The sequence below is a fragment of the Lissotriton helveticus genome, chromosome 7 (genome assembly GCF_964261635.1).
Source record: "Lissotriton helveticus chromosome 7, aLisHel1.1, whole genome shotgun sequence".
Classification (NCBI taxonomy): Eukaryota; Metazoa; Chordata; class Amphibia; order Caudata; family Salamandridae; genus Lissotriton; species Lissotriton helveticus.
The window spans coordinates 1,490,989,904-1,491,017,405 of NC_136068.1; positions in this window are offsets into that span (position 1 = coordinate 1,490,989,904).

Here is a 27,502-nt window from a genome sequence, read left to right on the forward strand (position 1 = left end):
GATGAATGCTTGTTTCTGTATTTTTTTTGTATATCGTTTTATGGTTCAAAAAATTGACAATGGTTAGGCCAGGGGTCCTGGCATCCAGGAATGACTTAGGTAAAGTCCCCAGATTCTAATAATCTTACAGTGGGGAATCCCTGGGTTCCAGTAATGATTAAATGGGGGGTCCACAGAAGTCAAAAGGTTAAGAACCACTGTTGTAGATTCATCCCCAAACATTTTGACTTCACTCCTCCTATTTCTGCTGAAATCGGTTTGTTTGACCTTAGGACTCTGGCACTTTACCACTGCTAACCAGTCCCAAAGTGCTTGTGCTCTCGACTTAAAACATTGGGGAATTGGCTTATACCCAATTAACATATTTAATGTACTTGAATGTCCCTATTAAAGTGGCACTGCCTGTGCTTAGGAACTGTAAATTAAATGCTACTAGTGCACCTGCAGCACTGATTGTGTCACTCACTTGCGTAGCCCTTTAAGTATGTCTCAGGTGTGCCATTGCAGCCTGTGTGTGCAGTTTTAAACTGCCATTTCACCTGGCAAAAGACATTTTTTTTCAGGCCCAGACATTCCTTTTGAATACATATAAGTCACCCGTAGGGTAGATCCTTGACAGCCCAGAGGGAATGGTGCAGTCCATTAAAAAAAAGTTAGACATGTTCTTTTAAGTTTTACTTATGTCCTGGTAGTGAAAACCTCTTAATTTGTCTTTCACTACTACAAGGCCTATCTCTCCCATGGGATTCCATTGGAGTCACCTTATTACATTTATAAAGCTGCCCAGCCTGACTTCTGCCTTGCTGGGTTACTGTTCTGCTGCCCTCCTGCCTGAGTCAGAGGGATTGGACCTGCACCTGAACCCAGGACGCCCAGAGTGATTCCAATGGCTAGTCTGTTGGCCTCCTTTATACAGCCTCAGGGAAATGATAGGATTATATCCACCTGAATTAGCACCCAGATTAAGCTGGAGCAAGCCCCTGATGCCAAAGTGGTGCTCCTTAGACCCTAAACCCTTTGTGTGGCCTCAGAGCAGCAGAATGTAAGTTTTTGGGCTTTTTGTAACTACAATCAGGCCCACTGGCACCAGAACCTTGTTGTTCGCACAGCCTGCCAACTTCCGCCTGCTTGCACGACAACAGGATCATTGTGCTTCAACGACCCACATCTGCGACGCAAGGTCTGCTCTTTGGGCTACATCGAACATCCATGACGCTTTTCAGCCCCTCGCTGCCTCCGCCACCATCGACGGGACTCTCTGTGCTGGACTGAGAAGGTAACTTTTCAGCTGGGCTAACCTGGTCCCTGTATCCGACCTATGCTCCATCGCAGTTGGCCTGCACTTGTAACTTTCTCCCAATCTCACACAAACATATAGCCGTGAGTGGGGCTTTTTCCACAATTTTCACTTAAATCTTTAAAACTGCATATCTCCAGTTCTACTGATTGGAACATTTTGGTCTTGATTTATTTATGTATTACATTTTGCTCTATTTTTAGAATTTGGTGTGAGATTTTTCTTGTGTTGTACTTTCACTTTATTACTGTTTGAAGTGCTGCAAAAATACTTTACACATTGCCTCTAAGCTTAGCCTGACTACTCCGTGCCAAGCTACCTGAGGGTTGTGCACAAGTTAATTTGGAGTTTGCTTGTGCCTCACCCTCCCAAGGATTGTGGTTACTGTTTGAGTAGGGTTTCACCCCCCTCAACCAGTAACTCAATTTCTCACAACTGTACGTCCCAGTGACCAGAAGGATCAGATAGATGAAATAGGATATTACTCTAGCAAATTGCCTATTAGAGCAAAAACTTACAGATGAAAACGTTGTTAGCTATTTATATTTATTTCCTAATTTTATTTACATTATTTTTTATGTCATCAATTAGTTTCTTAGGGTGAATCATTGAGCGGTTTACACAAATGATCCCTTGCTGGATTCATACTTATGTCTAGTTCTTAGAAATATTTAAACTTTCTGAGTACCCCCAAAGGTTCCACCACAAAGAGCAAGAAGGTTTGAACCACAAAAATCGGAAAAATTGACTACCTTTTGAGACAATGCAAAACATTTGGGGCCAGATGTAGGTAATTCATATTTACCGACTCTTAAATACCGAATTTTAACGATTCGGTATTTAAGAGTCGGTAAATATGAAGGGGGGAGATGTAGGTATTACAGAATCTGTAAATACCGAATCTTTAAGATTCGGTATTTACCAATTCTGTAAATACCGAATCGGTATTGCCCATTGATTCCTAGGGGCCTTGAAGCCCATAGGAATCAATGGGCAATACTGATTCTGTAATTACAGAATCGGTAAATACCGATTTTAGCAAGGGTGCAGGGGGTGTCACTTTGACACCCTCTAGCACCCCAAAGACGGGCATGTTTGCCATGTGGCACACAGACATGCCCTAAGGGCATGTCTGTCTGTCACATGGCTAGGTGTGCATGCACACATGTGCATGCACACCTGGAATCGGTATTTTATGGGTGGTAAAATACAGATTCTGTAAGGCCTTAGGGACTCTGAAGAGTCCCACCTACATCTGAAAGGTACCGAATCGGTAAAAATACCGATTCGGTATTTTACAGATTCTGTAAATTTACCGATTCGGTAAATTTACAGAATCTGTAAAATATGGCCCCCTACATCTCAAGATGCCAAATACCGTTTGGAAACGGCCGAATTCGGCCGTTTCCGACCGGTATTTGCCATCTACATCGGGCCCCTAGATGCCAAAAAATAGTTCATTGTGCCTGAAAGCTTGAATGATAGTGATAATAGCACAACCAACCTTTTGTTGATGCAAATTTTAGAAATAAAAAGAAACCACAAGAAATGTGTACTCCTCCAGGCTCCCCTGTGGGCTCCCTCAGAACCAAAGCAGCGCGACACAACTTGGCACAGTGCAATGCAGGACTTTGCATTGCAGCCCCTCACAGCTCCTGATCGGTGGCCGCATCGGAACCAATGCCTCATGATGCAGCACCTTGTATCAAGGGCTGAAGGCACAATCGTCATTGGGACTAACCTGGTCTGTGACTCGGGCACGCACTCCTTTGCGTTCGGCATGAACTTGTGAATATCTCCTAGTCCAGCACAACCAGATAACCACAGATTTTGCTTTGTGCTTTTAGGTGCTATACTTACCTTAAGACTATGAAATTGTATATCTCTGCTTCTACTGATTGGATGTTTGACATTTTGGTCTCAAATAATTTATTACATTTTACTTAATTTTTCTAAATTGGTTTGGGATTTGTCTTGTGTTATGTTTTTACACTATTGCTGTTTGCGGTCTGCATAAATACTTTAAATACTGCTTCTAAGTTAAACCTGACTTCTTTTGTGGCAAGCTACCAGAGGGTCAAGCACAAGTTAATTTAGTGACTGGTGGTGGTTTACCCTGACAACGATTATAGCTGTTGCTTGAAAAGGGCTCATACCTCCTGCCACCAACAACCCAATTTCTCCCAGGGAACAATATCAAAAGGAGCCTGATCCCCAAAGGAATCATCATCCCTTGCTTAGTGATAGGAGTTGCCAAGTAGTCAATGACAGGAATCCCACCGGGACCCACTACATCAGAAACCCTTCAGAGTTTCAAGCTGACCTACTTCTACTTCTGAAGCATAGCTTGAGAGTCGTCACTCACAGAAGGTACTCAAAATTACTCAACCCTTGACAGTGTGATGCCTCTATATAATGGTTCATTTCAGCTGTACCTTTCTCACCTCTTGTTACACTAGGTGGTTGCCCATAGATTGCCACAGTACTCTGGCTGTTCTCTAACGGACACATGGTCAAAAAACGATATGCTGGTCAAATGGACCTGCAATGGCGATATCTCTGACGTCATGCATTGGGTGCATTGCAATGTTAGCTGCTGAAAAGACCACATTGTGAACATTAACTCTGGACATGAGGCCTAGGGATCTCTTGTCCTTTCAAAGGCTTGACGTCCTCCTTCTTTCCCAAAGGAGTCTGTAGAAGGCTGTGCAGAGCCCACTTTGGTCAGTCGCAAACTCTACTTATTCGAACTACTTTTATCTGTACCTTCCATATCACATCAACTGTTAAGCATAGATATGCTGCAATATGGTGAGCAGCTCTAATGAGGTCAAACAGAGGAAATAAAAACAAACCAAAACTTGCAAATTCACTTGGGAAGATTCAGATACATTTTACGGCTGAACGATCTTCAGTTATCCACCTCGTTTAAATTCTCAAATTATATAAATCCAACCAGCACTGAAATGTCCTACAATGAAACTATACAAATATTGTTTTGCAACTAAACCACATTACAATCAGAGAATCCACAACCCTGATGCTGGTCAAAATGCTTAAAATTCTGAGAAATCTATCTCCAAAGCTTCAACATTGCCGCCTCCTTTTTAAAAAGTGAAAGGCATGCATGAAGAGCAAAAAAAGCACGTCTCACACGCACACATAGGGTACAAACAACAGGTAGCCTCGAAGGCTAGGGAGCTGTCAGTGCTGCCACACCAGAGAAAAGCCCAATTACCTGTGCGTTTAACCGACCTGCAGAGGTTTCTGGCTGTGGTCAGAAACGGAAACGGTGCTGGCATTTCTAACGGACGTCTTCATAAGAGAGGGAATCCCCAAAGGGATCCTCAGCGACAATGGACCCCAATTCTCCTCAGAAAAATGGGCAGTGTTCATGGAAAGAAATGGCATAGTGGTCAGACACACCCCAGTATATCACCCGGCGTGCAACGGACTAGTCAAAAGATTTAACCGGGTGATCATGGGCTCCATTCAGGCAGCGATCAGCCAAGGGAAAGATTGGGAAAAAGAGCTGAAGCAACTGATGTGGGCATACCGTATAACACCGACAGCAATGGGGTACAGCCCTTTCAGGATATTGAGAGGGCGAGAACCATTCACAAAAGATAACGTTGCTTGGAAACGTCTAACTATTCAGAGTCAATGGTCACCAGCTGTAGTACGAAGGAACTTGGAGAGAGCCCAAGCAGTATACACCGAAAGTTACAATGGGAGGCATAACACCCACGAGACCAGTCTGAAGAAAGGAGAATGGGTGAGGATCAAACGACCAGTACTGAAGAAAAAGGGAGATAGCACATTCACCCCTCCACTCCGAGTCGTGGAACCTTACTCCCGTTCAGCGTTGCTCAGTGATGGGAAATATGGTCACAGGACCGTATGGCAAAATGTAATCGAGTAGAGAACTGGGAGGTGGCGAAAGCGAGTGAGCAAGGGACGCCCAGAGCTGGGAGGACAACGGGAAGTCCCACAGGAGACAAGGAGAAGATCGGACACGGAGGATCGCCAAGCGGGGAAAGGAGCGAAAGAGAAAAGGGAAGTCGGCGACCAGAGAGGCAGGAGCAAGAAGGAGAAGGATTGACAAATGTGGAGAGCAACGAGGCTATGCTCAGCCCGGGAACTGTGGGTGTATCGCCTGCCAGCATCCAGCTGGTACCGCAGACTCGGAGGGGCAGGAAGATCATGTTGCCCAGGAGGTTCGAAGAATTCGATATGGACAACAAGTAAGACTGTTCTTGTTATGTGTGATATGGTGTTGCGGTCTAGTTTTGTCACCGCGAGGGTGACGTAATCGGACGTCCGGCGGCGGCCATGTTTCGGCATTGGCACCCGGACGGAGCAACAGAGAGGAGCCTGTTCCGGCGCTCCCGAAGTTATCGTATTACCTAGTTATCGTTTATGCACAATAAAACCTTCACAAATATAGCGGTGATCTCGACTTTGCTTTATTCATAAAGGTGCAAGATCTATACCTTTACACCGGCGATGCGGAGTCATACAAAAGGCCATATATTGAGATTTCCCCTAGTGCACCACTACATGCATGAGGATGTGAATATACATGACAAGGTCTGTGTGTCTGAGTATATTAAGTAGCCTAGTAGGCTTTAGACTAAGGCCTACAAATGATTGTGTTTGACTCCTTGCTTTGGCGTGTGCATAGTAATAATAATTCTTTAGTTTATGTGTGCAAGAATGACACACCCATTAATTACCATTTCTACTCTGCTCAACAGTTAAGAGGTAAAACCTTTACTGACGAATGACATTTCAAAACGATGTTTTCTGCAATAATATGTTCCTAAATGTAATATGTAGTAATACTTGAGAATGCACCAAATGAAACAATTATTTTCAGCTAAATGTCGCTATTTACCTAACAAGTTCTGAGCGACAGGTCAGTGGCACCACAAGCTCCATACAGATGCAATGTTGATAAAGGTATATAAACGCTTTTCAATTGGGGAGAGATGAAAGAGAAACCAAATGCTGAAGAACATGATGCCCATCATGACCAAAGACTGAAAACCATGAGGTCCAAAACAGATATTCAAGGTTTATTTCCATGGCTCGGCAACTAGGCAGCTTAATAATGTAATGCCTAAAGTCATGCTCGGAGTTTCTTAAACTAATTGATTTGGGGTATCTGGTAACCAATGTTTGTAGTTTTTGTTTTATTATTTCTAATAATATTCATTATTGTCGAGGTATCTATTACTATGTTGATAGTTATAATTTATTTGATGTATATTCGATTAGGACATTAACATTCATTATTATAAAATAGCAAAGTTTGTATGTGAACTGTTTTGCCAGGATGGGAGAGGGCCAGGATGCAATTTCTTATTTATATATTGCAAGAACATTTCTAACAGGTATGTCAAATTTCAAATATCCCAATATTTCTATGAGTAAAGCCCAAAGGAGGAAGGCGGAAATAGCTGCAATTTTCTCCAGGGAGGACAAAGCTATGCAAATGTCTCTTGGGGCTAGGAATTCCAATAGGAAGGGTTCACAACACCTCTCAACACTAGAACATCTTCATGTAGCATCATACAGAAAAAGTCCTACACACTACTGAGGAATGCCACAGAAGCCCAGACATGGGGACACAGTGCAATGGGATAAAGTACAGGACGTATGTCAGAAAGCACATACCTTGTGATCAGATCCGCATCCACAGTCAACCAAACATAATTACAACATGTAGAATAACCATAAACACAAGGACAGCTAATGGGAACTATCTAAAGGCAAAAAGAACATTTAGATTCTGATCATCATAGTGCATTGCCTGTCCCTTTCTATGGAACTGATATACTTTAAAAAAAATCTCTATTTTTCAGATTTTGAGGTGGAACACTGGTAGTACTGAAAAGCGGAATTTAAATAATATCTCTGCAATCTACTTTAAACCACCTTGAGTTTAAACCCACTTTCTCTGTTGTTGTGAGTACATACTCCCAGCTGCTCTAATAAATTGAAGATTATATTTGACAAAATTGTAATGCAGCACATACTCAACAATATTATAGAGCTCATGTTGAATGTGCTGGATGTATCCCTTTCTGCAGATTTATTTCCAAACTTGTTGCCTTCACATTCCTGTATTCTGAACCAATTTTTGTTGGCTTTTAAGGCTCCATGCACTTTACCACTACTAGCCAGAGCTAAAGTGCTTGTGCTGTCTCCTTTAAACATGGATGAATTTGCTTATACCAATTGACCTATTTAATGTTCTTGTAAGTCCCTAGTAAAGTGGTACTACATAAGCCCAGGGCCTGTAAATGAAATGCGTGCAGCACCTATTGTGTCACCCACTAAAGTAGCCCTGAAGACATGTCTCACTCCTGCCAGTGCCATTTCACAAATTACTTTTCAGCCTGGCAAATTAAAGCTTTTGTCAGGCCCAACCCTTCCTTTTTAATACATATAGGTCCCCCCTAGGGTAGGTCTTGCCAGCCCAGATGGCATGGTGCAGTTCATTTAAAAAGTTTGACATGCATTTTTAAGTTTTACATACATTGGTAGTAAAAAAAAATCCTAAAGTCATTTTTCACTTCTGCAAAGCCTGCCCCTCTCAAATGATAACATTGGAGTTACCTTATTACATTTAATAGGCTGAAACTTCAAACTGGGCGCAGGTGAACAAGTCGAGTTTGGTGTCTAAAGAATTGTAATTAACCCCTTCGGCGCTGATGACAAAGCCAGCTCGTCATCAGCGTTACCTGCGCTGCGCGGATGACGAGCTGGCTTTGCCACGATCAAGCCATTTTTTAAATTCCCGCGCACAGCAGGAAAACGCGGTAGCGTGGTAGGGGTTAAAAGCCTTCTTTAATGGTAAATTTGGGTTTTCAGTCACAATTCTCAAAATGCCACTTTTAGAAAGTTGACATTAACTTGTCCCAACATTAGGTGCGTGCAGCCTGTTCCTGGGTCACGAGACTAGATGTAGCTGGCAGCTGGTCTTTGTGCATTTCTTCCAGACAGTGAGACAAAAGGAAGATAGGTGTTGGCAGGATGGCCACTCTGATTTCATGAGCACTCTTGCAAAGGGTTTGACACAGGTCTTTTGTGACCCCAGACAAGCTGAGGCCAGGGCAGGAAGGAAAGGGATACCTGACACCTCAGGGGGTGGAAACCTCTAGATGTTTCTTCTACTTCAAAGTGGGCACCAGGTCTAACAATTGGATCCTTACACCCAATTGTTTTCTACATATTTGGACCTGTGGACTCTGCCATGAAAAAGGACTGCCGTGCTGCTGAAAGGACAGCCACACTTTTGGACTGCTGCCCGAAGGACTGTAGCCCTGCTGTGCTGACCTATCGCCCTCTGGCCTAGGTAAGATGGACTGGGAAGGCTTTTCTAAGCCCAGGACATATGAGTCACTCCAAGGGCTAGCTGGCTGGCCTCATGATCAGGAGCGTTAGGGACAGAACAGAATTCCAACAACCTTGAACCCAGCACATGCACTCTTCTATCTGTGAGTCCTGCCCACATAAGTTGTGCCACCCCAGTCCTGGACCATTGGAAGCAGGCCTGAAGGTGCTCTGCCAGCCCATCTTTGGACTCAGGGAAGCAGACGCATATCCTACACAGCGCAACCTCTGCAGAACCGGTGCATCGTCTCTGCTGCTCGACGCATTGCCTCAGAACTGACTCATCACATCTGTTACGCAGACTTTGCCAATGCAAGGATTCCGCATCACCTACTATTGGAACAGCTCCTGTGAGATGCATCTCCATGCAAGGACATTGCCTCGCCAATCACAACACTATAGGAACCCCCGCTGTGGCATGCATCTCCACACAAGGACATTACTTTGTCCATCACAGCCCATCTGAACCGCCACTGTGCCGCACATCTCCACACAAGGACATCGCATTGCACTTTGCAGCTTCCCAGAACTGCTGCTGCGTGACGCATCTCCTCGCCCTGACCTCACATCTCAATCAATCAATTAGTGGTTTATAAAGTGCGCTACTCACCCGTGAGGGTTTCAAGGTGCTGGCAGGGGGGGGCAGAGGGGGCGGGTTAGGGAGCAGTTCTGGATCAGCCGAAAAGCCAGGTCTTGAGGTCCTTCCTGAACGTGTGCTGGGTTGGGGATTGTCTGATGTTCACGAGGAGCTTGTTCCAGGTCCTGGCTGCGATGTAGGCGAAGGATCTCCCACCAGTTTTGTTTCTGCGGATGCAGGGGACCTCTGCTAGGGCGAGGTCGGCAGAGCGGAGGTTCCTCTTGGATGCGTGTAAGGATACTCTCTCGTTGAGGTATTTGGGTCCGATGTTGAGGGATTTGTAGGTGTGGGTGAGGAGTATCAAGGTGATCGTCTTTTCGACGGGGAGCCAGTGGAGGTCTCGTAGGTGTTGGGTCATGTGTTCGTGGCGCCCAATACATCATCAACGCGGAACTCCGCATCTCTTCAAAACCTAGTTTAAGATACTGTGTTCAGCAGACCTAAGTGGGCGTCTGTGGCCGGTCAACCCTCCATCACAGTCAGCCTGTACTTGTGACTTTGTCTCGGTCCGCCACGACCAGATAATCACAATTGGCATTTTGAGGTTCTTGGTGCTATTTTCACTGACATATTTAAACTTGCATATCTCCAGTTCGACTGATTAGACGTTGGTTGTTTTGGTCTTGATTTGTTTATTAAACGTTACTCTATTTTTCTAATTTTGTATGGGATTTTTCTTGTGTTCTCTTTTCACTTTATTACTGTTCGAAGTGCTGCACACATAAATACTTAATACAATGCCTCTAAGTTAAGCCTGACTGCTTTGTGTCAAGCTACCAGAGGGTTAAATAAATGTTAATTTGGGTTTTGCTTGTGGTTGCTGCATGAGTAGGGTTTCACCCCCCTCAACCAGTAACACAGTTTCTTAAAGAATGCCAATTAATCTCTTAGATAAACATCACTATTAACTTTAATACATTATGGGGTCGATTGCGATCCGGTAAAATCTCCGCCCGTACAAATTGTATCGGGAGCCGTTTCCGTACGACTCGTACACACACCGTACAACTCGGCGAGTACGATCCAGACCGGGTGGTTAGGACGCTATTCGTATGGTCCACGTCAGGTAAGGGCGTTTCGTAAGGAAAAGCGCACAATCACATACACACCGTACGGCGTGTACCCCCCATGATCGCAGGGGTACGGCGCATACACCTGCGATCAGGGGGGGTACGTGCCGTACACCCAGCGTACATGGGGAACGCACCGTACACCCACCATACATGGGGTACGGTGCGTACCCCATGTACGCTGGGTGTACGACACGTACCCCCCATGATCGCAGGGGTACGCGCCGTACCCGTGCAATCATGGGGGGTACCTGGGGCGGTCGTTCCGTACCTGTTTCAGTGCGAACTCTGCGTTTACGACTGTTTTCATCTCCCATAGGAAAAGGGTCATACGGTGCGTACTCGACACGAATCGTACTTGCTGGGTCGTAAAAACCAGCCGCGAACCGTATTGATGTCGCGTACAGCGGGTTCCGAGTGAGACTCGTACGGAGATTTGAGTCGTACGGAGTCCTGTACGACTCGTACGGAGTTCGGCTCCTGGTACGGATCGTACTTCGTCATACGTACGGGACGTTTACGGGTACGATTCGTACGGGGAAAAAACGCTCCGTACGACGATTCGGAGCGCATTTTACCGGATCGGAATCGACCCCTATGTGAATTATGAATACTGCAAAATATTTTAATTTGAAAAACATCTGTGACAACATTTACAGGAGCCCCTAAGCCATTGGGCTTACTGGGGTCAGACTGTATCAACCAGATCTGTTTACCCCTGGCATCCAACGACTTTACCCTATTGCTGCACCTGGCTCTCAGTCAAAGGCTTTCTCAAGGAGACAGCGTGGGCCTAGAGGTTTTGCACTAAAATCGTCTAACAGTCAATAATATACAGTCCAGTCATTACCTAAGGTCAAGAAAATAAAAAGTACGTTGACATTACACACAAGTAACTTTTCATTCTGATGGATACATCCATCTACAGATTCCTCACCTGTAGCAGAATAGATTGCCAAGCGGTACTCTAACTTGGAGGAGGGTAGGTGGATAGTTATATAAGAAAATACAGTAAGACGGATTTGGGACAGTAGCCGTCTCAATGCGCTTCAGAATCCAGGCAATGATGCTTGGCAACGGTGTGCAGTGATGACCGCCTGGCTGCCTTGCATATGCCTGCAATTGGAACTCTTCTTGACAGAGAAGTACTAGTGGATTAAGCCCTTGTTGAATGGGCCCTGATTATTTCTGGAGGGTCCTTCTCCACCAAGGTATAGCGGGTGTTGATGCAGAGAATGATACACCTGGAAAGGGACAGTTTCTACACCATTTTGCCCTTATCACCACAGTATCCCACAAAGAGTTGGTCACCCAGTCCTATGTCCTTAGTGTGGCCCAAGTAGTAATTGACCAACTGCTTAGCATGCAGCCTATGCAAATGTTCCTCCTCATTTGTGTGATAAGGCAAAGGTTAAATGGTTGGAAGGGTAATCAACTTACCCAGGCATGAGGAAGTGACCACCTCTGGCAGGAAAGCAACCGTGGTTCACATCACTAACTTTCCAAAGGAAAAGGATAGTGAAGGGAGGAAAAAACTCAGAGCTTACAGCTCACTTAATCTTCTGGCTTAGGAAATGGGTACCAAAAAGACCGTTTTCAATATCAACATCCGTAAAGGGCAACTATAAATTTGCTCAAATGGGGAAACAATCTTTACAACGCAGTCATCACATCGCACAACATTTACAACGCGGTCATTACATCGCGACATCCTTTACAACGCATGTTACTACAACGCAGCCATTACATTGCATGTCACTACAACGCATGACACTACAACACATGTCACTACAATGCAGGCATTACATCGCATGTCATTACAACACATACCATTACAAAGCATAGTACCCCTACACTATCCAACACTTACCCTACTGTTGGACCCCCTGGAGTTAGAATAGTAATTTTTACCCCTACACTATCCAACACTTACCCTACTGTTGCACCCCCTGAAGTTAGAATAGTAATTTTTACCCCTACACTCTCCAACACTTACCTTCCTGTTGCACCCCCTGGAGTTACAATAGTAATTTTTACGCCTACACTATCCAACACTTACCTTAAATGCAATGTAATGGTATTCGTTGTAATGGTATGCGTTATAAAGGTATAATGCGATGTCTGGAATGCGTTGTAAATGTCGTTTTACAAAATTTGTTGTAATGGCATGCGATGTATATGTATGCGCTGTAAGGGATGTTGTGGTGTAAAAACTGTGTTGTAAAGGCATGCATTGTAACGTCGTACATTCCTCAAATGGAGTAACAATAAGAAAGGCTAAAACTAGATTAAGCTCCCACTAGGGCACCATAAAGGGAGTTGGAAGATACAGATTTGTCAACCCCTTTAAAAAGAAGAACAATTGCAGACTTAGAAAGTGATGCAAGTCTGGCAGACAGAGGAACGTAAACAGCACTGCTAAATATCCTTTGATAGTGTCCATAGCATAACCCTGCTGCGTAAGGAATAGGACCTACTAAAGAACCTGAGAAAACTAGGCCCGCAAGGTTTGAACCCTCTGTCCGCACACCACCCATCTGCCAGAGTAGACAGACATTGTGGAAGGGCGACGCGCTGAAAGAATGACCTCCATCTCCTCGGGTGGCAGTTGAATAGAGCTCCGATTTCTCTAGGTAAAGGGTTCAGAGACTGGGAAGCAGCACCATCCTTTCTGAATGGGAGAGGAGGTCTGGGCTGAGTGGCTGCTTGAGCGAGTACACGGGGAGAAAGGCCTAAGGTTTGCGTACCACACTCTTCTTGGCCTATCTGGGACAATGAGAATGACTTGGGCCCAGTCTTGGCGAATCTTCCTCAGAACCCGAGGAATCAGGCGTATATGGGGAAACAAGCAGTGCAGCTGAAAATTCCACCTCAACTTTAACACGTCCCCCAATGATCCCCTTAACAGATACATGAGGGCACAGAACTGCTGGCACTGAGCATTCTCATTCAAGCTGAACGAGTCCACTTGTTGGGATGCACCACTGGGTGCAGATGTGCTGGACTACCTCTGATAGAGGATACCACTCCTGGCTAGCAAGATAAGGGCATCTCAGACTGTTGACTCTGACATTTAAAGACTCTGATAGGTGATTGGTGGTGAACCATATCCATTGGTGGTGTGCCCAAAACCACAGTCTCAGTGCTTCCAGGTAAAGGAGGTGAGAACCTACCGCTTCTTGCTTGTTGATGTATCACAGTAGGGGCATTCCACTTGATCCCACCTTGCGATGGCGCTCTATTCGGGGGCATTTCGAGGCCGGGGTGTCTATTGAAAGGACGGGCCAGGACAACGCCTGAATTTAAGATGGTGCCTGCGCCCTGACTCTGTACAGCCCGCAGTCTTCTTTGGTTCTCTGGCGGCTGCCACTCCCAGACGCCGAACTTCCGGCTGATTGCACCTTGATAACACCGAAACAAAGATCCCTATTCTCACCTGGGTTTAGATCTGAATGTGGTTCTCATCTCTCCTTTTTCCCTAGTTTCAATTTGCCTTTTCCAGACTAATCTCTGTTCATTACCGTGATAGCGGAGTCCAACCAATATGGCTGATGCCCTGTGGAGCTGCCTAGACAGCTATAGAGGAGATCGGCCCTGGTTCACCCCCTCGACCGTCACCTACCCAGCCGGATATTGGACACAGCTTCTCCCCGTCTCACTGCGTTGTCTCCGTCCTCCCCCTACCCCCGGTGTATTTCAGTATCATTGTTTTTTTTGTCCTATGTTTTACCCTGATCTTTATCCTGACAGCAGATTTGGGGCAATATGGCCGATTCCCAGTGGAGCTACTTAGACAGTTATAGAATAGATCGGCCCTGGTTCACTCCCTCGGCCGTCATCTACCCAGCCAGACATTGGGCATAGTTCCTCCCGTCTCCCTGCTATGTCTACCCCCACCCCCCTCCGACGAAATACCGTAACTTTGCTTTTTTTGTCCTATGTTTGGCTATGCTAATGTAACAGATGTAACCTGTAACTTGTAACTCACTGATCCACATGTAAAGTGCTCTGATACTTCCAGGTCTACCCAGCGCTATATAAAGCTCTTCAAATAAATAAACATTGCTGTTGAGTTGTCCGTCAAGATCTGGACAGACCAGCACTGAAGGAAGGGAAGAAAGCCTTGAGCACCAGTCTACCTGCCCCCATTTCGCGCAGGTTAATGTGAGGAATATGCAAAAAATAATATGTCTCTCTACTCCGTCAAGGTATTTCAGCAAATAGGACAATATATCCTTAGTATACTTCTCTGTATTCAGATTCCAGTTTCCCAAATATGCATGAAGGAAAAAGTAAACAGTCTCTAGGATATCTATTAGAACTGCAATCAAGGTCCTGGATGCAGTGACAAAGTATATTGATTGCATAGTAAGGACACCCTGAATCAGAATGAAACGTATAAAACCTCAAAATGGCTACCACCATTTCCTAACAATGTGAGAGTTCAATGGTATAATAGAAATGTAGTTTCTGCCCAGAATGCCAAAGCATAGTGTGCCCAGAGATGTGAATCCATGTGCGAAGCAGCTCTGACAAGTTGTGGCCACGTTTAGCTTTTTTTTCCCATGAGTTATGTTATGTTATGTTATGTTATACTTGGTTTTGTATAGCGCACGGCTACTCAGAGAGTGTCCCGGCGCTTTGGTTTGCACACCTATCTCATAACATAACAAGAAAAGACAACAGAAAAACAAAGAATCCAGAAAGAAGAGAAAAAAAACCCCCAAAGAAGCAGCTAAGAAGTAAAAAGCCAAGTTTTGAGCCCCTTCCTGAAGGCCAGTAGGTTTGAAGTACTGCGCAAGGCCACTGGCAGCGCATTCCATAGCTGGGGAGCCAGCAATCTAAAAGAGCGGCCTCCAATACGCGCCCTTTTGACCCGAGGGACTGCGGCGAGGAACAAGGATCCTGACCTCAAGGGCCTGGCTGGATGGTAAAAAGCCAACCTTTTTTGAAGGTATTTCGCTCCGGAGGCATGCAAAGCTTTATGCGCCAAAGTCAAGGTCTTAAAGATAACCCGCTTCCGGACGGGAAGCCAGTGCAGTGCCTGCAGGAGGCCCGAGGCTCTGGCACGGCGAGATAGTCCAAAAATTGCCCGTGCTGCCGAGTTCTGGACCACCTGCAACCGTTGAAGCAGATATTCTGGCAGGCCGAGATAAAGAATGTTCGAGTAGTCAATTCTCGAGCCAATTATCGCCTGCACTGTAATCTTCCTGTGCTGCTCCGATAGTAAAGGGAGAAACTTACGCAGCATCCGGAGCAGGCCAAAACAAGTGCCAGTGAGGCCGATTATCTGAGAGCGCAGTGTTAGGCCGTTGTCAATTTTAATCCCTAGGTTTTTAGCCACCTGGGACGAACTTGCTGGTGGAAACATGTTCTCTGGCCACCACACCTTCCAGTCCGGATCTGAACTGCACCCGAAGAAGAGGACCTCGGATTTGTCCGAGTTGCACTTGAGGCTGTTATGTTGGAACCACTGAAAAACAGCCTCAAGGCAACCCCGGATCTTCCCTCCATCGAAGTCTGCACCACTCTCACAGGTGAAGAGGAGCTGGGTGTCATCAGCGTAGGAAACAATCTGAGCCCCGAAAGACTCCGCCAGAGCCGCCAGAGGGGTCATGAAGATGTTAAATAGAGTCGGGCTCAAAACTGAGCCCTGAGGGACTCCGACACCCAATGGCGACATCTCGGCGGAGCAAGCAGAGGCCCAGACCGTTTGTCGACGGTCCGCCAGGGACGAACGAAACCAGTTGAACACCGTCCCCCTCAGACCGATCTCAAAGAGTCTTACGAGGAGACCCTCGTGGGGGACGGTGTCGAAGGCCGCCGACAGATCTAACATCACCAGCATCGCCCTGCCACCTGAATCCAGCACCTCCTTAATAGCCTCCGAAACTTCCAGGAGTGCTGTTTCGGTGCTGAGATTAGAGCCGAATCCAGACTGAGTGGGGTGCAGTAAATCATGGGACTCCAGATAATCGGCGAGCACCTTATGCACATGTTTTTCAATAATCTTAGCGAAAGCAGGCAAAAGCGAAATAGGCCTGTAATTCGCCAGCACCTCCACGTCCGGGCTTTTTGAGCAGGGGAATAATCATCGCCTGCTTCCATGACTGAGGAACCACACCCTGTGCAAGAGAGCAGTTCAGCAGGGGGTTCACATATGGATTAATGGCTGCTGCCATTTTCGCCATAAACTTGGCGGGACAGGCATCCCGCGGGGAACCTGATTTTAGACAGGCCATCAAATCCAACGAAGAGGCCGTAGAGAGAGGAGGAAAAACTGCCAGAACCGGACCTGCACTAGACGGGATAGCCGAGACATTCTCCGCCAGGCAGGGCACCTCGGGCTCCTGCACAGGGAAAGAGTCCTGGATCAGTCGGATCTTAGAAGTAAAGAAATCAGCAATTGCGCTGACCCAAGGCTCAAGGGGGGGAGTCTGAGTCGACGCAGCGCGTGAAGTCGTAAACTCCCGCACAATGGCAAAAAGCTCCTTACAAGAGTTAGAAGCAGCTTTGATTTTCCTCGCGAAATATCCCTTCTTCTCAGAGAGGATATCTCGATGATAAGCTTTCACTAAAGACCTGTAAGCAAGTTTAGCCGTCGGGTCATATTTCGCGCGCCATACTCTCTCCGCTACCTTGCATTGTCGACGTGAAGCCACCAGCGCTTCGGTGAACCAAGGGGCAGAGGCACGTTTATCTAACTTGCGAGGGGGCCTCACAGGAGCAAGATCATCAAGCCTCTCCAGGAGCCATGCCTGCAACCGCTCTACATCCCCGTCTAGATCCCCTGTCAGAATACAGGGATGGGCCGCACATGCCTGTGCCAGTAATTCCGGGGTGACCCGATGGAGTGCCCTGAATCCCTGGGAAACCTGCCGAGGGGCACAGGGAGGTTTCCTGACCTCCAGAATAAAGAATTTAATCAGCCTGTGATCCGACCATAGCACCTGGATAGGTGCATGGATCTCTATGGGGGTTGTAGAGAAAGTCAGATCCAGGGTATGTCCCTTCTCATGGGTCGGTCCATCATGATAGGGCACCAGGCCAAGAGGGGCTGTAACATCCAACATTTTTATAGAGTCGACATCCATTTCGTCGTCCATGTGGACATTAAAGTCACCAGCGACTATACAATGCTCCGCCGTAAGTAGCAAAGACGAGATTACCGACTGGAACTCTTCAAAGAAAGTGCCAGTGGGCCCTGGGGGGCGATACACGAGAAGACCTTTCATAGATTGGTGCGGTGATAAAACGATAGAAAAGGCGAGGGATTCGCAACCCTTAATCGCGTCCGAGGGAAAGATGGTGCAAGTGGCAATTTTATTTACTATCAATGCCACCCCACCTCCGCGGCCCTTCAGTCTATCCTGCCTGAAGATGTTATAATTCGGAGGGATAGCTGCGGCAATATCTGGGTTTGAGGACTCGCCGAGCCAAGTCTCGGTGAGCATCAAAAACAACGGTTTTTCTATGTCCAGCAGATCATAAATGTCCAGTGCATGACAACCGAGAGATCTAGTATTAAGCAGCAAGCACAGGTGTTTGACACTAACTGCCTCCTTCCGCGGCACGCAGGCCAGATGTTTCTGCGGGCGCCAACCACACTCAGGGCAGCGACTCTTACCCTTGTGACGCGCAGGGAATACCGTGCGGCAGGAGCCACTAGTCTGTTGCCACGAGCGAAGCTCCTGACCCGAGTAGTGCAGCATGTTAATCAACACATTCGAGGGAGCGTGCTACCAGATCCCAGTCCGGCCCGTCACCTCGGACGCCTCCGGGACGCTGACGGGCGCAGACGGGCAGGACTCTGGCACGACTCAGGCACAGGGAGAGGCACGACCGCTGCGCGAAACCGCTGCGCTCCCCAGGGAGCTTTAAGTAGGCATCCCTCTGGCTGTACAGAGCGCTAGAGCGCTCGCAGCTGGCGTCCCCTACGCCTCAGCACCAGTCCAATATGGCGCCCAAAGTTCCCCACAACCACCCGTGAACCAAATCCGTCAAACCAGCGGTGCGGGAAACCAATTAGTATGCAGGTAAGGGGCCAGAAGTCTGTCCGTTAAAAACAAGGGCTAACAAAATAAAACAAAAGAAAATACCAAATAGGTACAGTTAAAATATAGCAGCGCGATGGTCAAGCGCCCAGCGCGATGTGGTGTGCAAATAAAAAAATGAGTTTGGAGTATGGTGCTCGCACATCTGCCAAGAACTGTATGGTGAGCCACAGACCATGTTCAAACACATAATATCTGGCGTTCTCGGGCACCACTCATCTATTTTGCATAGAACTGGTATAGGGGATACTTTTTATCTTCACCCAAACTCAGCAGCTCAATTATACAGTCTGACCTGGTCCTCTGTGCCCATATCTCTAATGTTTTTCAAAAAAGGAAATAAATTGTCAGTCAAGTCACTTATTAAAAAACATACCCTCTATATTTAAGTGTATGTATACCACAAAGAAAAATGTGTGGAGAAATGAGAAAGTACTTCATGTGCGCACCACCAGAGGAGCTACTGGCAGGTTCTCACCAGCTTGCCCACGTTTTTGTCTTCATCGGTAACTTTCTCATATAGAAAAGAAATTGTGTGTCCAGTGAAAAAGAAGGTGTCAAAAAATACAGTGTGATCAACATATCATTAAAGAAGACAAACAGAAAGTAGAGACCCCTTGAAAAAAGGGAAACAAAGTGTCTCAAATAAAATTGAGCTAAACTCACGTGTATAATTATACCCTTTTAATCCGAAGTGTGAGTTTGCTCAACATTAAAAACACAGCATGATGTAAACCACTTCAAGGACGGCCAACATGTTTCATTGCCTTTATATAATGGTGGCAAATTCGTCAGGGCAATCGAGGTCAGCAATCACTTCCCTGGACATCTAACATTAAATCAAGAGTGAGTAATGAGAGCAATGGGCCCACGTACCAGCTCCCACTCAGTTGCGAGGGTGTATATCTTTTACACTTTGATCTCTCTCAAACAGCACAGCCATTGCTTAAAGGTTCATCGCTACCCGGTGACCTTTGCGCGGAATCTCAACCAGACCATGACAGCGAAACACCACCGAAGAATACGGTGAATGCTTCAACAGAGTGTTGGAGTGCTCAGAGAGCCCCATGTTTCAAAATATCAAGAAAGCTGAACTGAAGCCCATTGTGAAATGTAGGCACATAAATATATATCACAGCATGTAGGAAAACTAATAAAGGCACCTATCTGCAAGAGCAGAAAAGAAGAGAAGATTTACAGGCATGGTGGAGTAGTTATAGGGTTGACTGCTCTTTTATGTGTGGACCTAAGATGACCTCACAAGGACGTGGAATACTAGAGTGTTGCAGTGGTTTTCTATGTACAACTTTAACATTAATGTTTGATGTATGTCTCAACGTTTTCTTTGCAGCTAGAGCCACTGTCTTATTTATTTAATTATAACATTTATAGAGCGCACTGTTACCAAACGGTGTCCTGGCGCTTGTATTGTAACAGAATCCAATACAACAGGAAGGCTGAGAAAAATAAATATAAAAGAGTAGCATGGCATTCATTCTATCATGTTAAAAAGAGGTCCTTAACTGGCAGTACTACAATGCAGCCTCCCTTAATTCCATTAAGTTCTAACAACACAGGTTCTTATTCCTACTCACATTAGTCAGACAAAACAAAACCCAAGCAGGCTATTGTACCGATGATCACTTGATATTCTCCAACAACTATTGACCAAGTCAGTGAAACGTGCTAACTTCAATTGCGTCCTTTATCCTTGTATGATGCAGAACTGGCACAGAACTGGATTTACGCCTATACAGTGCAAGGTCTTTCAATGTTCCTGCATACGTACCCACTACACTTTTAACAAACTTACCTCAACAGACGCTCTCCTGTTCCTTACCCCTCATACCAAATACCACATTTATATCTCCATCCTTTGGGGTCAAACAATATCTAATGTTGACTTTCCACACACATCTTTTCATAGCTTTATCGTATGTTCTTTCCATCTTTTGTTCCTTAGCATCTCGAAAACAAACTATTTCACTTTAGTTTTGCTATTAAATCTATGAACATTTGAGAAAAGACCCGCTGGAGTGTGCGGGGACGAAGGAAGCCCATATGCGAGCATAAATAAGGGACAAAAGGGTGGCAGATGATTTGCTTTCCTGGGGAGCTATAACGTAGGCGTAGGCGGCACCGTTTCAGGATGCTGCACCCGGCTAAATACATGCTGCCCAGCATTGTGCAGATCGTGTTCTCTTGGCCCGGCTGCAAGTGGTGCAGAACACTGCGGCCAGTATTATTTGTAATCTACCACTGTGGTCTCCACCTGCGCCCATCCTGGAAAAACTACACTGAGGCTGCCTATTAGGAAACGTACTCTTTTCAAACTGTGCTGCCTGACCCACAAGGCTTTCCACAGCTCAGTCGGCCCTGCTGTATTCCAGGCTGAGACACTACCAGGGTCTAGGCAGCTTCGGTCATCTAATAAGGTGCGTCTCCATCCATCGCATGTCCGTCCTGCCAGACATGGAGACAGATCTTTTTCCTACCTAGGCCGCTAGCATTGGAATGAACTTCCTTTTCAAACCTGCTCCTGCTCCAACTTCCAGATTTTTAAGAAGAGGTTGAAAACTTGACTGTTCAGATTCACCTGTGTCTGGCATCGCAAGCTCCGAGATACTCCTTGGAGTGAGTCCTTACACCATACCAAGTACGGAAAATAAATCAAATAAATGTGGTGGTGTCAAAAGGTGGAAGGGCCCTGTAGGCACAACTGTACCAAAAGCTACTATGATTGGGTTACATAATGGAAGTCCTATGGATGCATTAGAATAATGTTCCTGTATATGGGGACCAGTTCATGTATGGAAGCATGAGGGGAGGGAGAGGGTGAGAGGAGTTCCAATATGAATCTTAAAATGCCTATTATATTATTGGTGATCAATGATTGTTACTTCAACCCATTACCTGACAAATTATAATGTATTATTATGTCTGTAGTTGAAGCAGAGGTATGATGTATAATGTTTGGACTGTTTTATTCTGGAAAACTGTATCTACTTTGTTCTGGAATACTGTATGTGCAGTCATGCTTGTCGGAATGGCAATAAAACAAATATTTAAAAAAATCTGTGAATATAACCTGTGCCCACTCAGTAGCCTTCCACGTACCCTTTGTCATTTGCTTTTTCTTTTCATATCCCTCTACTCCAAATGCCTCACTTTAATATATATTAGGGAGGGTCTGTCTTCACCATGCATTCACCATATTCTCTCTCCTTTTCTCTCCCTCACTACAGGCAACACCTTCAGATGGTGATCAGTGTGAGATCAGAACTGTCACTGTGGTTCTCTATGCTGGGGCTCTGCACTTACAGCTGCCATCTTTCTCAGAAAACAAACACCATCTATTTCTTATACAGCCAACAGTTGGTACTCAAATTAGATGGTGTAAGCCCCTGTGTGCATCTTTACTGTATTGTATTACAATTTCATTTATATAGCGCTTACTACTCCTAATGAGGCGTTGAAGCACTTTTTTGGAAAGTAGCATGCTACTCCGGAACCCATAAAGGATTAGTGTTGAATTAGTATAGAGAAAATATTAAAGTAATTTGAGTGGTGGATATGTTAGTCAGTTATTTGGAATGAGAAGGATAGTGGAAGGATAAAGAAGGGAAAAGGGTTTACATTTATATAGCGCTTACTACCCCTGACGAGGCATCAAATCGCTTTTTCGGGGAGTAGCACACTACTCCGGAACCCATAAAGGATGAGTGGTGAATTAGTATAGCGAAAATATTAAAGTAATTTGAGTGGTGGATATGTTAGTCAGTTATTTAGATTGAGAAGGATAGTGGAGGGATAGAAGAGGGAAAAAGGTCTGCATTTATATAGCGCTTGCTACCCTTCATGGGGTGTTGAAGTGCTTTTTCGGCGGGTAGCACGCTTCTTCAGAACCCAGAAAGGATTAGGGGTAAATTAGTATAGTGAAAATAGAAAGGAATTTGAGTGGTGGATATGTTAGTCAGTTATATGAATTGACAAGGAAAGTGGAAGGATAGAAAAGGGAAAAGGGTTTGCATTTATATAGCGCTTGCTACTCATAATGGGGGTTGAAGTGCTTTTTTCCGGCAAGTAGCACTGTACTCTGGAACCCATTCAATGTTAGTGGTAAATTAGTATCAGGAAATATGAAAGTAATTTGAGTGGTGGATATGTTAGTCAGTTATATGGATTCAGAAGGATAGCGAAAGGGTGGAAGTGGTAAAAAGGTTTGCATTTGTATAGCGCTTGCTACCCCTGATGAGGTGTTGAAGTGCTTTTTCAGTGAGTAGTACGCTACTCCAGAACCCATAAAGAATTAGTGGTGAATTAGTATAGTGAAATATGAAATTAATTTGAGTGGTGGGCATGTTAGTCTGGTATTTAAAATTGCAATTCTTTAATAATCCTATAGGAACCCTTCAAACATCTAAAAAATACATTTGAAGTGATTTCATCTAGTATCTGTTGTTTGTCATATTTCAAAAGGTCCTCAACACCAGCAGTTCTAAAATGAAGGTGCCGATAAGGGAATTTGAGTAATGGGACAGTAGTGTCGGAGTCAGAGCAGGCTCTGTTGTGCCTGGAGAGTGGAGAGAATGTAGTATTTATGGGGTGAGGGCCCCACCCAGTAAGTCCAGGTACTACAAGACCTAGTAATGCTGGGCCCTGTAACACTAGGCCACATACATTTTATTTTATTTATTTTTATTTAAAGAGTTTTATATAGTGCAGACAAGACCACAGGGGGTATCAAAGCGCTTCACAGAAAGGTAGTTACATAGTTACAAGAGTACAAGAAATATAAATGACATTAGCACAGGAAAGCCTGGAAAAGTACAACATCGGTCATAACAGTAGAACAATTCAAAAGGAGGGAAGAGTAAGAGAGTGAACCCTAGGGTGAGACTGAAAGACTAACCAAAAAATACTTTCAGCATAACCCTTTGACTTTCTATATAAGGAAGCAAAAGTTAGTATCAAAGCTGAACAGGAGAGAACAAAATTAAATGACAATAACAATCATTGCAGTACACTCGATACATGGGTAATGCAGCGCCTTCTCAGGTGGGCTGTGGTCTAGCCCAGATATTTCTTCATCAGAATCAGTTTGACTTCCCTTTTGAAGGAAGCTGTGGAATTATTCAGTCTGAATTCCGGTGGTAAGGAGTTTCAACTTCTAGGTGCAATACCTGAGAATGCTCGATGGTACATTTTAATTTTGTGGAATTTCTGTGGTCTAAGTAGTAAGGTGCTGGAGCCCCTACAGGATCTGGAGCCTCCTGAGAGCTCAAGTTTTTGTGAATGATATAGTGGGGTGTTGAAGTGTAGAGCTTTGTGAGACATGCAGGCAATGTTTCGATGTATCCTTGCTTCATACGGGAGCCAATTAAGAGCTTTTAGCTCAGGCGAAAAGTGATGAGCAGAGGCAACCGGAGAAAAAGACGGGCGAACCTAATTTAGGATACGCCAATGAGAGGAGGAACATACGGCTGAAGTTCTCCATTGATAATAAAGAGACCTGGTACGACTGACTTTCGCTCCCTTATGTCATTTAAGAAAATTGCACCAGTGTCTGATACTAGCGGCAAATTACCCTGCCCGGACGAAATTGCCGAAAGATTGAATGGCAATGAAACATGTCGGCTAAGAAAGGAAGTGGTCTGCATATTTGCTGCCGGTTTTACATTTCTGAATAAGCGCACAAGAAAAGAATAAAATTAGTAATCTGAGCGTCTTATTTCAGTTTTATACTGCACTAGGTCTTGTATGTTTGGTAGTCGCAAAGCACATAGGGTGTGTATTTTTTAATTATTTGACCATATTTTTTGGGACACTTATTATTTTCAGCAAAATGGTTACCAATGATGATAAAAGTGAGCATAGCTGATGTGTACCAATCAGCAAGCTCGACTGGTGGTGCGCACGTGAGGTGCCATTGTGCTTTTTTTACAATTTTTGACAAATTAAACACATTTATAGGTGTGTTTTTTTGGTATATACACTACTGTTGCCTGTCTTTAAGATTAAATGGGGTATGACTGTCATTTGATAAAAAACACTATTTTATAAAAAAGAAGGCAAATAAAATGTAGGGTCACTACCTTGTTAAAAAGTGTGGAGTGACCGACGTGGATAAAAAGAAAAATTCCACGTCCACATTTATAAATTTAAAAGCCTGAAGTGACAGGTCTTGTGTATATTGGATATAAATTGAGAGGAGGGCGACCTGTTCCCTCTACAGCTACATATTGATAATTGATGGAATGAAAACGTTTGGCGCCTGTGATGAGCCTTGCAGCGAAATTGAGAGAGGCCTTGAGTGGAGCCATCCTCGCTCTCGGACGTTCACAAAGGGTTGCACTACCATAATCCTGCTTAGAATTCACTAATGCTTGTACTGTGGTTTTGAGGTTGTTGTGGGGAAGGAACGGTTTTATTTTCCTTAGGATGTTTAAATGGAAGTTTGCTCCTTTGGTGAGAGAACTGATGTGATTCTGCATGTTCCGATGTCTGTCAAATATTAATCCGAGTGAGCTTGTAGAGTCAATGATGTTTGGAGTACATTTGAGGGCTGTCAGTTGGTGCACCCATTTTGCAATGACAGGGTACTCTTTGTCAGGGGGCGATGAGTAGGAAATCAGTTTTGAGAGCATTTAGTTTCAGGTGATTGAGGGTCAGCCAACTTTGCGTTTCCTGAAGAACTTGGGAGATCTGATATCCCCTGGGGAGGAGATTTTCAAGTTGTGTGTCATCGGCATACATGTGATAATGGATGTTGGGCACTTCAGGATTTCTGTAAGATTTTCCATGAACATGTTGAAGAGAGTGGGTGAGAGAGTGGACCTCTGCAGTACTCTCAGAGTGAGCGGAGAGGAGCTGGACAGGGACTGGTTAACCTTCAGCCTTTGTGATCTATTGTGTAGAAAACAAGAAAACCAGTTAAGCACCATCCCTGATAACCCCATCCTGTGCTCCAGTAGACCAATGAGAGTATCATGTTTGACTGTGTCAAACGCTGACGAAAGGTCAAGTAGGATCAAAAGGTATGATTAATTTTGGTCCAGCATACGTAGTGCATCATCCACAATGTGAACAAGAGCAGATTCCATACTATGACCCTGCCTGAAGACGGACTGGAATTTGTCAAGAAGTTGAAATTGTTCATTATGTCTACAAAGTTGGTTGAGAACGCATTTCACCAGGAGTTTTGCAAGTGTAGGAATGGTGGAGATTGGACGAAAATTGTGAAGCTTGGTCTGGTCAGCCATCACATGTGAATCTGTCAGGCAGAACCCCCGCAACAAATGCTGCTCAGCCGATCAGGTCAAGATTAATGAAGTTGCATCAATTGCCATGCAAAATGATCAATATTGATTGATTCTATGTTATTTGTTTGTTTATTTGTCTGTTTGTCTCACCATCTGTCCACAGACTTCTAGGTTCCTCGTAACAGAGGTAATTCCCCAGACTTATTAGTTTGTTTCTTTTAATGCACCTTTTTTATACATAGTGCTATTTTTAACTTTCACCGCCTTTGGCAGGGTGGGCCTTAGCGCGCCCACACCTGTTAAGGTGACACTCACAAACTGGTCCTGAAGAAAGCCCTGTAAAGTTACACATACCACGGACAGAAACATGTTGACCTCTCTTTAATAGGGAAACACAAGCATATTCTATTTGGTTAGTTCTCCCTACACATAGTTAATTTTTAATATGTCAGGTTGACCAGCCAATCACTACTAGTGCCCCCCCCCCTAATGTCAGGAAACAGTCCTCAAAAGATCAATCTAACCCACAGAATCCATCACCCGCATCTACCCAGGAGGTGGGAAGATCCTCAAATCAGTCAACTAATGGGGGCACAAGTACTTTGCCGGGTACTAAACCATCAGCCCCTATGCAAGTACACACACAAGTATTAGTACCTGCGGTGCAAGTTCCAACTGACACGATTGGAGGATCCAACGGGGTGCCCATTAGGACTTGTAGACGTCCAGTTGATCTACCACCCGACTGTGTACCCTATGTGGTGGTTTTAACCAACGTCCCCATTCTCACTCAATCCCCAAATGACTATGAGACATCTGATTCTCTGAGAAATAAAACTATTTCTTGGCTTAACCGTCACTGTGGCTACCCAGTCGGCTATTCTGACCAAATTATCTCCATCAGGAGAGTCAATTGGATAGGTAACACCAAAAAAACTGGCGGTGGGGATTGCGTGATAATAAACTTTAAACATCCACAACATGTGGCAACAGTGTTGCTTAGAGCAGCAGCAATTACACAGTCGGAGACTGAAGTAATCGCTAGACCATTGGGCTATTTCTATAACCACCTTGGGGGGCAACCCCAGTCAAACTGTAAGCAGAGGGCACCGAGTAACTCTACCTATCCACCTATGATGAACAGACCAATGATGCCTAACATCTTTTTTGGCCCACAAAATAGCCCATTCAACCCACTGTTGCATATGGGGAACCCTATGTTCGGGGGGAATGTTCCCTTAATTCACACCCCCAACCCATTTGTTTCATTTGGTAACACCTCTTCATTTGACAACGGAATGGTCTTCCAGGTTCCCACTCAGAATAGGTTTCAGTCCCTGAGTCACTTAGACCAGAATGATTGACTTGAGGTTGAACCTCCCAGGGTTCCAGGGTCTAGTACTCAAATTGTAGAAGACGCTTTGCTAATTGTAGAAACGGATACTGTATGTTTGAACTGTACTTTGACTGGGGGAGAAACCCTAATTCCTACACCTAACATAGAGCTTTTTAATATAGAGAATAACATGCCCTTATCTAGTGTTGAATTGTCAAATGCTAGCAAAGAAAAGGAAAAGATTACCAGTTATATTGCTAGCTGGAATATTGCAGGAATTGCGACCAAGGAGGATGCCCTAGGCTGGAATGATTTTGTGTATTTGTTTGACATCCTGTGTTTCCAGGAAACCTGGAGTAAAAATTTTAAAGGTATTGAGGGATATGTGTCCTATGAACTCCCAGCATCGCCCTCAATTCACGGTAGAGCTAAGGGCGGTTTGTTG